This window comes from Sus scrofa, chromosome 1 (assembly GCF_054392235.1).
Source record: "Sus scrofa isolate SSC_HxYL_T2T_F1_AM1 chromosome 1, Sscrofa_HxYL_maternal_Yorkshire_Landrace_v2.0, whole genome shotgun sequence".
Lineage (NCBI taxonomy): Eukaryota > Metazoa > Chordata > Mammalia > Artiodactyla > Suidae > Sus > Sus scrofa.
The window spans coordinates 206614585-206628099 of NC_139383.1; the positions used below are offsets into that span (position 1 = coordinate 206614585).

Genomic DNA, 13515 nt, shown 5'->3' on the forward strand with positions numbered 1-13515 from the left:
GTTTTTGTAACTCAACAAGCAAGGAAGAAATTGAAGTTTTATGTATAGGTATAACAGCAGTCTCAATATGAGGAAACATCCCCACAATATATCTTGAATCTGAGTACAAGTTAAACTTTTGGTTTCTTAATAACATGAATGTTTCTATAACCGCCCTTAACTCAGCTCTTTGAGCAGACTTTTTTTTGTTTGAAAACTTATCAGTTTCTTTTGGTCAATTACCACAGAGGCATTTTATTAGATGACCCATCTGTAAAAACCAAGGCAGCATTTTTAAGAGGCCTTTTAGAATAGCAGACTGGAAAAATAATATCACATTCTTTTAGAAACTGTAACAAAGGACTTTTAGGCAAATGATAAGAGGTTTTTCCTGAAAAACCCCTTAAGTCAATTTGCCAATCCTCATCCTCCTGAAGGAGGGTTTCAAACTGTTGTTTATTATAAGGTATAATGATTTCGTGACAGACCTTACCAAACAGCTCTTCTTTTTCGCTCTTTAGTAATTAACGCAGCTGTCTGAGAAGGGTAAGAAGCCAAGACGTTTTTAGGAGTAGCTGTTAGAAGAATCCATTCCAAAGGTCTGTGCTGCCACAGACAGGCCATAGGTGAGTAAGATGTTTTAAGAATAATTAGGAGTTCCCATCGTGGCTCAGTGGTTAGCAAATCCGACTAGGAACCATGAGGTTGCGGGTTCAATCCCTGGCCTTGCTCAGTGGGTTAAGGATGCGGCGTTACAGTGAGCTGTGGTGTAGGTTGCAGATGTGGCTTGGATCCCGCGTTGCTGTGGCTCTGGCGTAGGCCTGTGGCTACAGCTCCGATTCTACCCCTAGCCTGGGAACCTCCATATGCCGCAGGAGTGGCCCAAGAAATGGCAAAAAGACAAAAAAAAAAGAATAATTAAACTCCAAGCCCTGTTATAATCTAATTTTACCAATTGACAATTTGAAATCGCTAGTTCCACCTCTTTTAATGCAACGTTGGCCTCAGAGGTCAAAGTTCTAGGAGAATTTGGATTAGAATCCCCCTGTAACAACTTAAATAGAGGCAACAACTGAGCAGTAGTTCATTTTAAATATGGTTTAATCCAGTTAATATTTCCCAACAGCTTTTGAAAATCATTAAGAGTATTTAAATGATCTTTCCTCAGTTTTAGAGGTTGGTGGGTAACAGTCTCACTATTTAAAATTCTCCCTAAATAAGTAAATGGAGGTTGAACTTGAATTTTTTTCTGGACCCACTATTAATCCATGATCACTAAGGGCCTGTACTGTTTTTGTCAATAGTTGTTGTAAGACTTCTCAATCTGAGTGAGCAAGTAAAATATCATCCATATAATGAATAAGATAAAGGTCAGGATGATTTTGTCTAACAGTACATAAGACCTCATCAACAAATTTTTGACAAAGTGTTGGACTGTTTTTCATGCCTTGTGGAAGCACTTTCCATTGGTATCTTTGGTAAGTTCTCTTTAAATTTTCAGAAGGAAGACTAAATGCAAATCTCTTGCAGTCCTCCTGGTGTAAGGGTATGGTGAAAAAAAACAGTCCTGAAGGTCAATTATTATGATATCATAATCTTTAGGGACAGCTATTGGAGAGGGAAGATTGGGCTGTAATGTCCCCATAGTCTCCATAGTGGCATTAATAGCTCTTAAATCTTGTAGCAGCCTCCATTTACCGGATTTTTTTTTTTATGACAAAAATTGGAGTATTTTAAGGACTAGTGGAAGGCTCAATGTGTCCTGCCTGTAACTGCTTTAAAATTAGCTGTTTAGGTATTTCCACCTGTGTAAAACAGAAAAAAATGTTAAATAACATTTTTATATGTCTCACCTGTTTTGGCTGAGGCTCAAATTACATAAGCAAAACTGGAAAAAATGAGTAACATCCATTTGTCAAAGAACATTTAGTTTGAGTCCCCGTCAAAAACCACTGGGAAGCACAGAAAAGATGTCTCTTCATACCAGATCAAACTTTTCCAGCATGGAGAATACATTTTGAAGGTTTCCAAGCTAGTCAAGCCCATTGCAGACACCTAGAACACACAGAGCATTTTGCAGCTGAGAAATTCAAATGCTTAGTTATAACAAAGGCCTATGTGGTAAAAATGCAATGGTGGTGTGGAAACCACCATTGGCTCTGGTGTCCTTTTACTGAGTGAAATACACTTTTCATGGAGGAAGCTAGAAGCTTCTTGTTTTATGAGATTGCTGTGATGCGGGTGTCATTCTATCTCCCAGGTACTGCATTGCCCCTTTAGTGAAAAGAAGACCTATTCATACCAAATCAGCCTTTCCCAGTATGGGGAACAGATTTTGAGTGTGTTTCATGTTGGTAAAGACCTGTATAAGCATCTAGAGCATTTGGAATTTGAGCAGCTCTATATGGCTTGTTATACAAGAGGCCTACGTGGAAAAAGGCAAAGGTTGCCTTCCTGTGCAAAACATCATTGGGGCTAGTGTTCTTTTACTGAGTGGCATACATTTAGCAAGTAGGAAGCCAGAAGCCTCTTATTTTGTGTCATTTGTGAGATTTCAATCACACAGGTATCACCCTAGTTCGCTATGTGGTACACTGCCCCTATAGTGAAAAGAGAACCTTTCATACCAAATCAGATTTTTCCAAGCATGGAGAACATGTTTTGAGTATGTTTCAAGCTATTAAAGACCACCTTATGCATATAGTGCACACAGAGCTTTTGGCAGCTGTGCTGAGATGTAAGACTAGTCATATTTGAGGCCTATGTGGAAAAAGACAAGGGTTGCTTTCCAGTGGAAACCACCATTGGGGTTGATGTTCTTTAACTGAGTTGAATACCCTTTGCAAGAAGGAAGCCAAAAGAAAACATTTTGTGTCATCTGTGAGAATATAAGGGTATACTCTTAATCTGGTTATGCACTGCATTTCCAATATAGTGAAGAGAGCACCTTTTTATACCAAATGAGCCTTTCCCAGCATGGCAAATACATTTTGAAGGTGTTGCAAGCTAGTTAACGTAAACTAAGTATCTAGTGCCCACAGAACACATGGAAGCCAAGCAGCTCTTTAAGCCTTGTTATACCTGAATCCTAGGTGGAAAATAGCATGGGTTGCTTTCCTATGGAAAACACCATTTTGGCTGGAGCTCTTTCACTGAGTGGCATACACTTTGCAAGTAGAAACTAGAAAGCTCTTATTTTGTGTCATTTGCAAGAATATTATTGTGAAGGTATCCACCTAAGCTGGTTATGCATTGCACTTACAATATAGTGAAGAGAGTACCTTTTCATACCAAATCAGCCTATTCCAGCATGAATACATTTAAATGTGTTGCAAGCTAGATAAAAAAATTGTATGTACCTAGTGCACACAGAGCATCAACTGCTAAGCAGCTTTATAAGCCATGTTATACAAGAAGCCTATGTTTAAAAAGGCTACTTGCAAAGGTTATACCACTTAGTTAAAAACACCAGTCCCAATGGTGATTTCTACCAGAAAGAAACCATTGCGTTTTTCCCACATAGGCTTCAGGAATAACAAGTCTTATTGTGCCACTGACCTGCCATGTGCTCTGTGTACAGTAGATGCTTGCAGTGGGCTTAAATAGCTTGGAACCCACTCAAAACATGTTCTACATTCTAGAAAAGGCTGATTCAGTAAAAATAAAAAAAATTAAATTTAATTAATTAAATTAAAAAGCACTCTCTTCACTATAGTGGAAATACAGTGAATAGCTAGCTAGGTTATTACCTCATGATAGCATCTCACAAATCACACAAACAATGGGCTTCTAACTTGCTACTTGCAACGTATTTGCCACTCCATGAAAGAACACCAGCCTCAACTGTGGTTTCCACAGGAAAGCAACCCTTGCCTTTTTTCCAGATAGACTTCAGGAATAGCAAGGCTTAACAAGCAACTCATCTGCCAAGTGCTCTGTGTAAACTAGATGTTTAAATAGTGGGTTTAAGTAGCTTTTACCACAATCAAAACGTTCTCCATGCTGGAAAAGGCTGATTTGTTTGAAAATGCCCTCTTTTCTCTATAGAGGAAATGCAGCACATAGATAGCTAGGTGAATATCTGCATGATAACAATCTCATGAATGACACAAAATGAGAGGCTTTTAGCTTTCTACTTGCAAAGTGCATGTCACTATATGAGAGAACACCAGCCCCAATGGTAGTTTCCAAAGGAAAGCAACATTTGCCTTTTCTCCACATAGGCCTCAGGAACAAAAAGTCTTATCAAACTGCTCAGGTCCTAAGTGCTATGTGTGCAGTAGATGCTTGCACTGGACTTAACTAGCTTGGAACACACTCAAAATGTGTTCTCCATGCTAGAAAAGGCTCATTTGTTATGAAAAAGCACTTTCTTCACTATAGTGGAGATGCTATCCATAGCTAGCTAGGTCTACACTGGCATGATAGCAATCTCACAAATGACACAAAAGAAGAGGCTATTAGCTTCCTGTTTGCAAAGTGTTTGCCACTCTGTGAAAGAACACTAGCCCCAACTTGGTTTCAACCGGAAAGAAACCCTTGCATGTTTTCCACATAGGCCTAAAGTATAATGATTCTTATCCAGCTGCTCAGCCACCTAGGGCTCTCTGTGCACAGGATGCTTGCAGTGGACTTAACTATCTTGGAAAAACTCAGAAGACTGATTTTGTATGAAAAGCTGCTCTCTTCATTAGAGAGGAAATGTAGCACATAGCTATCTAGGTGGATAACCTCATGATAGTAACCTCACAAATGACACCAAACAAGATGCTTCTGCCTTCCCACTTACAAAGTGTATGCAACTCTGTGAAGGAACACCAGCCACAATGGCAGTTTCCACTGGAAAGCAACCTCTGCCTTTTTTCTGCACATAGACATCTGGTATAAAAATGCTTTATTGAGCCACTATTCTGCCAAGTGCTATGTGTACACTAGATGCTTGCTGTGGGCCTAACTAATTTGGAAAACACTCCAAACGTGTTCTTCATGCTGCCAAAGCCTGATTTGGTATGAAAAGGAACTCACTTCACTATAGTGGAAGTGAGGCACTTAGCTAGCTAGATTATACCCCCAAAAGAGAAATCTAACAACCATCCACAATGGGGGTTGCCGCAGGAAGAAACCCTTGCCTTTTTTCCACTAGGCCTCGTGTATAATGAGGCTTACTGAGCTGCTCAGTTTCCAAGTGCTCTGTGTGAACTAGATGCTTGCCATGGGTTTAACAAGGTTGGAACACACTCAAAACTTGTTTTCCATTCTGGAAAAGGCTGATATGAAAAGACATTCTCTTCACTAGAGAGGAAAAGCAGTGCAGAGCAATTAAGTTGATACCCACCTAATGGCAATCTCACAAATGGCACAAACAAGAGTCTTCTAGCTTCCTATTCACAAAGTGTATGCCACTCAGTGAAAAAACACCAGCCCAATGGTGGTTCCCACAGGAAAGCAACCCTTGCCTTTTTTTTTAATTGGCCTCAGATATAAGGAGTCTTATAGGTCTTCTCAACTTTCAAGTGCTATGTGTACACTAGATGCTTGCAATGTCTCTATATTTTACCATCACGCTGACAAATCTTTTGTTTCACAATAAATTTGGGTAAGCAATATCATTTCCTCTGTTCTTTATGAGTAGAGCTGTCATTCTCAGTCAACAGGATCCAGTCACAGTCCTATGGGATTTTTACAATACAGGCTTCCTGATATCAAAGTATTCCTTACTCTTCAGTATGGCTATTCAAAGACTTTATTACTTGATCTTAGTATTTGATCTATTTCTGGTTTCCTTTTAGGAGTTTGCCAAAGTAGAAATCCAATCATCTTTCACTTGAACCAAAAGAATATTACTTCTTAGTGACCCTTGCTATACAGCAAAGTCAAACAAGTAAGCAATGATTGGATCCAGTTTGTTTCTTTGGCAGACAACCAAGGTCTTACCAAAGTTCCTCTTCTTAGGATTGCTGGCTAGTCCATGGTGAGTACCTTGCATTAGGGTTCCAAGAAGGAATTCAGGTGCTCTGTGGGAAACACTGCATATGTGTAATACCCAACATTTACTGGCTATGGTTGGTATATTTTAGAGTCAGTAGAACAGCAAGGGCATTACTTCAAATGTTCCCTGACACATTTCCATGGGTCACTCTCAGCATAAGGTGCAGTAACTACTGTAATCAAAATAAAATTTAGAATGAGCAGAGAAGACCATTTTGATTGGATTTCAGGAAGCAGAGAAATAAAGTCTGAAACTGTTTTCTGTCATTGTTCTATTAAATCACCTACAAGGAGCCACAGGAGGAAATAGAGAGTTAAAATCAAGGAATAGAAGTTTATCTTTTATTGAACTATCTCCTAAATTTCTCCTTGGACTGAAAACCAGGGAAATTTCCCAATTAAAAAGGCTCCCTTTAAAAAAAAACAGAGGGATCAAAGAACAGGTATGAGCAGGTGTGTCATTTACAGAGTTTATAATGACAAGTGCCACTGACTATGAGCCAAGGGCTTGAAATAGGCAATGTACACAGATATACTGACAGAGTACCAATGGCTAAGGATTTGGGGTGGGGAGAGATTACCTGCAAAATGATCTTCCCATTCTTGTGATTCTTCAAACTATGCCACTTATAAATGTCCAAGGCAAATTATATAACCATTCTAAGCCCAGCTCAATTAACTGTATAATCTAGATAAATCAGACTAGGCCACAGGCCTAGATGACTCTTTTAATCCTTGTTTCAATAAATACATAAGATAAAGACCCACCTGGCACACACTAAAATTCCACAAACAGTAGCTCTAGTTGTTCTCAAGCCAATTCCAAGATGACACTCTTTGAAGAATTCTTCCCTATTGCTAAAAGTAAAAGTTTTAAGACACAGAAATCAATTAGAGTCTGTTCCCAAAAGGATGATGAGGATGTGATTTTCTCTTAGTGAACTTCTAACTCCCTGGCAATTCACTGGAAGATCATGTCAAGGGCCACCTGTAGTGATGGGAAGGGATGTTAAGAAGCAGGTGGATACAGTCAAGAATTCTTATCAAATGTTTAGCATAGATAATCTCTTCTCATAAGCCTGTGTTTTGAGACATGTTTTTATAATATTTTCTTAGCCTCTTTGCTGAAAACTCCATCTTGTCCTTCCTTGCTTTGTTCCATCTTCCTGCTTGAGAAACAGTCACGGTGATGGTAAATGACTTGAGGATTCTCTGAAATGCTATGCAGAGATAGCTAACTCAAATGCTAATGATTCTTAAATGCCTAAAGTTTAGAGTAAAAGTTTAACCATCTACCAGCTAAGTGACTTTTAAAATAATAAAAGAACTTATAAAATAATAATTTAAAAAAACCCTATATCCTGCACCTACAACCCCCTCCTCACTTGACTTAATCCTCAAGAACACAATAAAAGCAGTGTGGTTTCTTGAGGCAGGGCTCTTGGTCCCTGAAACCTTGAGTCCCCCGGTTCCCACCTTTATTTAAGATAAATGTCTCTGTGTCTTGTTTTATGTTAACTTTCTTTCCTTAAGCTCCATAGCACCCGTTCTTCAGCCCCATCCTGCTGAGCTGGTCTCGGCAAGCCTGGCTATAATATGTTAATGGTAAAGTAGTTGCATAGATTCAGAAGTTTTTTTCTTGCTGTCATACTGTATATTGCATCCATGATACACACTATCACTTCTGGGTAAAGTCTTCAAAGACAAAATTTTATCATTAGAAGCTGCTAAACTTCTATCATTAAGCTAAATTCTGATTTCAGTTTATAGGCTTGTTTCTGACCAGCCTCTTTTCCAGAGATTGGCAATGTATGATATATATACAATCACCCAACTGTCTTGAAAAATTGAGGCTTATAACAAAAAGAAGTAATATTTTGAAATATAATTCAAGATGAAGTTTCCAACAAACACAGACTTAAAGCAAGATATTTTGAAAATGCTAATATTAAATTTCCCTGAGTACAGACATACATCTGAAAGAATGTTTGGGAGTTCCCATTGTGGCTCAGCAGAGACAAATCCAACTAGCAACAATGAAGTTGTGGGTTCAATCCTTGGCCTCGCTCTGTGGGTTAAGGGTCCAGCATTGAGGTGACCGGTGGTGTAGTTCGCAGATGCACCTCAGATATGGTATTGCTGTGGCTCTGGCATAGGCCCCTGGCTACAGCTCTGATTCGACCCCTAACCTGGGAACCTCCATATGCCATGGGTGAGGCCCTAAAAAGCAAAAAAACAAAAATAAAATAAAATTTAAAAATAAAAGAATGCTTGGATGGATGGAAGCAAACTTAATCCTCTGGAACCAAACGAAACCATAGTAACTCCTAAACTGGGGTGGGGGGAGAAAATGCAGTGCAGACATATCTATTTTTACTAAAGTTCTCTCTAAACTCCAAAGACTCAATGGCAATAAGGCAGTGTAGGAATGGAACTAACAGGAGCCATAAGGACGTTCTTTCTCTCATCAAAAATCTTCAGCTATTTGTGGATTTCAGATTTCCAGTTAATTCAACAATTTCACTCATTTTCTCCCAGATTTTAGTTTCTCTCTTTGATAAACATATGGGCAAAACAGGCTTTATAAAACCATCTACCAAGCAAAGGATGAGAAAGGGTGGGCTCCAGTTTGTGAATAAACTTCCAAGGTGATATGAGATAGATTTCCACACCATATTCTACTGTTCATGCCAGGGTATCAGAGAGAAATACAGGAGAGATGCAAGGGCATACAGGGACAACCATCCCTCACCATGATAGAAGACCCCCTCAAGCTACATAGCAAATTAGCTCCAAATGAACTCAACAGCCTGATGTGATTTTGGATGAAAATACCTAGCTTATCCACTTGACATTTCTCTTGACATCAAGAAAGTACAGTGTTTGCACTTACAAGCCCTTTTAGAAGTGGTATACCAAGCAGGTTATTACTATCACTCCCTCATTGTCCCGGAGGAAGAAGTAGGTTCAGAGAGATTCACTTGGTTCTTTGGGGTGGCACAGTTATCATGGGATTCAAGGCTATGGGTTTAGGGTTTTTTTTTTGTTTTCCTTTCTTTGACCTCCAATGAAAGTTCCAAAAATATACGGTCATGACTGACTTAATTTTCAATACTACTGCCTGCCAAAAGAGTCGTTTCTTAACCCTTAGCCAGCTGGCTCTTACCACTCCTCCAATGTGATGAACACTGTCAGGCCCACTGACGTGAGAAGCATGAGAGGATCACAGCCACCAGGCCAACCTGAAAGAAGTGGGCACATCTCTGCAAACTCCTTTTGGGTTGTGTGCTTACCAACACTCAATGGTGGTAAAAAACCTGTTTGTGTCAGTTGTTCTTACTGTAATAATGTAATGTAAATTGTATATAAGCCAATGATACATGATTATTGAAATGAAAGATAATTGTAGTTTCCATTAAAACATATTTGAATGCTTTGAAGAAATCCCAAATGGTGAATTTTCAAAAAAGAAAATTATTTTGAATTACATGAACAAGAAAACTGTAAAAGAGTCCCAGGGCAGGGTGGATATATTATTTATGAGGTGTCTGGGTTTAGATTCCTTCACCAGTATCTTTGAAAAGAAACAAGTGATAAGAGGTGTGGCTAATGGGGGGAAAAATAGAAAAAGACATTAAATAGATGCATGCTCAAAAAGACCCACTGGCCCTATATCAAAATATGGGAGAATGAATGTTGCATATATTTGAAGTTCCATTTTAATTTTCTGCTTTTTAAACCGTTACTTTTATACTTTTTAAATTAACAAATTAGCTGCCAGCATTGTAATACCCCAAATCAATGTTTAATCAATCTATGTTAAAATGAATTTAAAAATCAAAATATGACATTATAAAAACAACATAATTATGTGAATGGATATAATAGCCTATGTTCAATTGTACAATATTTTTATGGAATCAAACAATAAGTACTGTCAAAATCAGTATGATTTGTAAACCAATCTACTGGGACAATAAATGCCTATTCGTCTTCCACAGTTTTTTGGACTCTTCATAAACATTTTAAAAATTAAAAAATAAATAAGACACCAAGAGAGTTTAATAACTCAACTGCATAGATGGGTAGATTTTTTTGTTCTTAACTTTCTACATCAATGTAGTCTAACATGTCTTTCCATTTCCATGTTAAGAATAGTAATAAAATTTATTTTAGTGGCTATTGCTTATACTATACGCTAAGAAATAAAAAGCTAAAATAAAATCATCAGAAGTATGTAAGGGGCCTTCAGACAGAGCCATGACCCAATTCTATGAAAGGTGGGGTAAGGAAAGAGTACAGGAAGTCCTCAGAGTAAGAGTGGTAAAAATGGAAAACCAAACTAACCATGTGTCTGAAGACTTCCAGTCATAGTCATATGAATGGATGTAGGTACATTTTCATCCTGTTATTAAAAGCTGTAAATTGAGTCTATTCCTCCCTCCTGCTTTCAATAGGTACATGGTTCTGGAGGAAACACTTTTGGGTGTGGACAAGTAAAAATTCTAGGATCCAAAAATGTCCCAGTGGTATTTGCCAATGCAGTCCCAGCTCTGTGCCTCACTCAACACAAAAGTATGAAGGTAAAAACAGAATCAAAGGGAGAAAAATGAATTTCAGTTCTATTCACAAGCAATTGAAATGCCTTTTACAGAACTAGATTTATGGCTCTTTCCTTGCTCTTGTATATTTCAGGGCCAACTTTCATGTTCCATTTTCCACACTTCAGATAGAACATTGAGCTATGTTTGGCATGGATCTGAGAGGTTATAAGGAAAGAATGTCTACAAAAGAAGGGAGTTGGAAATCATCCTTCTTCTCACCATGGTGTGTAGAGGAGGAAGAGCTAGGAAAGTATACCAGGGGAAGAGAAATCCTTTTCCTCTAAACACTTGACCTCTCAGGATAGCACTGCTTTCACACTTGGCCCCAGCACTCTTGCTTCTCGCTTAAACTAGATTTAGAAAAGTTGGTTTCCTTAGTGACAAAGAAAAGTTGTAACAAACAAACTTCTTTTAAAGTTTAGAGGTTTTTGTTTGTTTGTTTTTCTGTAGATCAACATTGTGCTTAAAAAGGAAAAAAAAAAAAAAAGACTGTCAGGGAAATAACACAGATACAAAGGTAGATGGATTCACACATCAAACCTGTAAAAAAGAACCCTCAGCATTAACCCCTTCAATTTCAGTCATGAGGCGAGGAAGGGAAAGACTTAAGCCACAGCCTTAAGGCACTGAGGCCAAATTTGAAATGGTTCTAAAAAGAGCCTTGCAGATTTTGTATCCATACCCCTCCCCTTTTCTCCTGATGTGACCATGAAGTAGAACATAAGTATTTACAGAGTAAAATGTACAGAGTAATTAACTAAAGCAGAAAAGTTTCATAATCCTATAGTAAGGCCAAGGGAAATCAAAACATATTCAGATTACTTCACGCCCTCATAAAAAAATTCTCAACTGCATTCATGAGAAATATTGATCTCGAAATCTGAATCCTCTCACTTTGGCTACCACACATGATTGGGATAAGTACCTTCTATGATGGAAATCTTTTGAAGGCCTCAATTCATGTTAATAAAAGACAACAAGGAGGAATTTATTTAAACAAATTATACTTGAGGCTGCTTACAAAGCAACTCAGAGTACTCTTACTGGAAGACTAAAGATGTTTCAAAAAAATAGATAGGAAAACTGTCAATGTTATCCATGGCTCTCTTCAAAATTACAAGTTTGACTAGGTAAAGTTTTATTTAAATAGATTTGGTTATGCTCAAATTATCACTATACATGTTTAAACATAAAAAGTTTTGGCCTGGCTCATGTTCTTTACACTGGAGGATGAGAACAATCAACTTCCAAGTCCTTCTTCTCCTCCCTCTGGTTTCAAGTTCAATCTTTCTTTGCCCTAGATGCTACAGAAAATTAGAAAGAAAATATCTCCTCAGCTTGGACTACCCATAGCAAATATAGTTTTTGTTTGCAGAAATCCTATTATCCATTGAAAAGTGTGTTTGTTCTAGAAGTGAACCAGCCTCTTCCACTCCAAAGAGCTGTGCTCCCTTCACAGACAGGATCCTTCTGACTAACCTAAGATAAACACAAAGACATTCAATCTATAACCCTTGTGTTCAATTCAAAAGCAAAGACCCTGGCAATTAAAGAATGTGTGGGTTAGTCTCCAAAAGTCATTCTTAGCTGTCCTCAGGTGCTACTACATAGTCCATGCCTTTCATTAAAATAGAAAAGAAAAAAATCTACTGAAGTCTAAAGGTAGGAGCTAGAAAAAAAGGAGAATTTCTCTCCTTGGAACTTTGGTGACATAATCGAAACAAGCGAGAAATAAATGTGAGATATTCAGGCAATTCTTCAGCAGTGCTGATGATACCTCAAATGAAATCTTCACTTCCATTTATAAATCATCCCCCAATCTCAGGCCAAAAAAATAATTAACTACCTATTTCTTTAAATTATCATACAACCTACCTATTTAAAGTTATCTTTTCTGGAAACTATATAATCTTCCTTTCATTAAAATTCCCCTTTTTGATATAGGCAAACCAGGTCAGTTTCAGCTGCATTTGCATACCTGCATTTTATCCCTTAATTTAACTCCTTGTTGAAGGTTTAAAATATCACGATCTGATCCTCAGATACATGTTAAATAAATATTTCTTAAATGTCTAAGTAAACACTAGCACCATTTACAGATTATCCTCCCCTTTTCCTTGGGGCTGAGAGCCCTGGCAATAATCATTACTTAAATAGGCTGTCAAATAGGCTGTCGTTCTCTTCTACAGAATGTAGGAAGGGAGCATACAGGGGTAGAAATAAAGACCTCCGGAATGAAAAGCAAGGAAATCAATTGAGAAGGAACATGAAATACTCACCATGTGCAAGCCCCTCCACACACACACACACACACACACATAAGGCTGAGAAGTACACCTACACTCCATTATTCACATCAAATGTATGACAAGAAAAGATAAAAAATTTGGGGTCTTCAAGAAAGGTGCACATATTTTCAATCCACTGAATACATTCACACATACGCTTGCCCACCCTTTATCACTCCACGAAACTCAAGCAGCTCGATTTGTTGAAACTTTACATACCTCCTGAGAAAATGTGCTCTCAAAAATGACTGCTTCGACCAAAGGAAAGAAAAGCAGCAAGGTACTTGTTTGACTGCCATTCTGGTCTGTGGCAGATTCCCTCCCTCCCCCTCTTCACCTGGTCTCCCAATTTATCTTTCAACTTATTTTTTACCCACAGCAGAGTAAAAGCGTAAGGAATGTCTCCATTGGAACTTACCCACAAATACAACAAGTCAAAAAAAAAAAAAAGTATTAAGGGTTAAATAACACCCCAGGTAAGTTCAGGGAAATAGAAATTTCCCAGATGACTGAATCCTGGGTATTCCTTCTCAAGAGTTAATGATCAGCACTCTTCCTTCTCCTCCAGATGTTAGGGTTCAAAACAGAAATGCAATTTAAAAAAGACACAGGAGTTCCCACATAGCTCAATGGTTAACAAACTGGACTAGGATCCA

General features: G+C 38.1%; 1 long non-coding RNA gene across 1 annotated transcript in view; it reads right to left on the bottom strand.

Moving 5' to 3' along the window:
* Positions 1-13185, bottom strand: part of LOC110257021 (uncharacterized) — a 131342-nt gene extending 118157 nt beyond the window's left edge. The window contains exons 1-4 of the long non-coding RNA XR_014841619.1: positions 13079-13185; positions 6736-6825; positions 1964-2034; positions 1833-1867 (exon numbers count right to left, since the gene is read on the bottom strand). This is a non-coding gene — a long non-coding RNA (uncharacterized LOC110257021). The remainder of the gene's footprint in view (positions 1-1832; positions 1868-1963; positions 2035-6735; positions 6826-13078) is intronic.
* Positions 13186-13515: the final 330 nt, after the last annotated feature.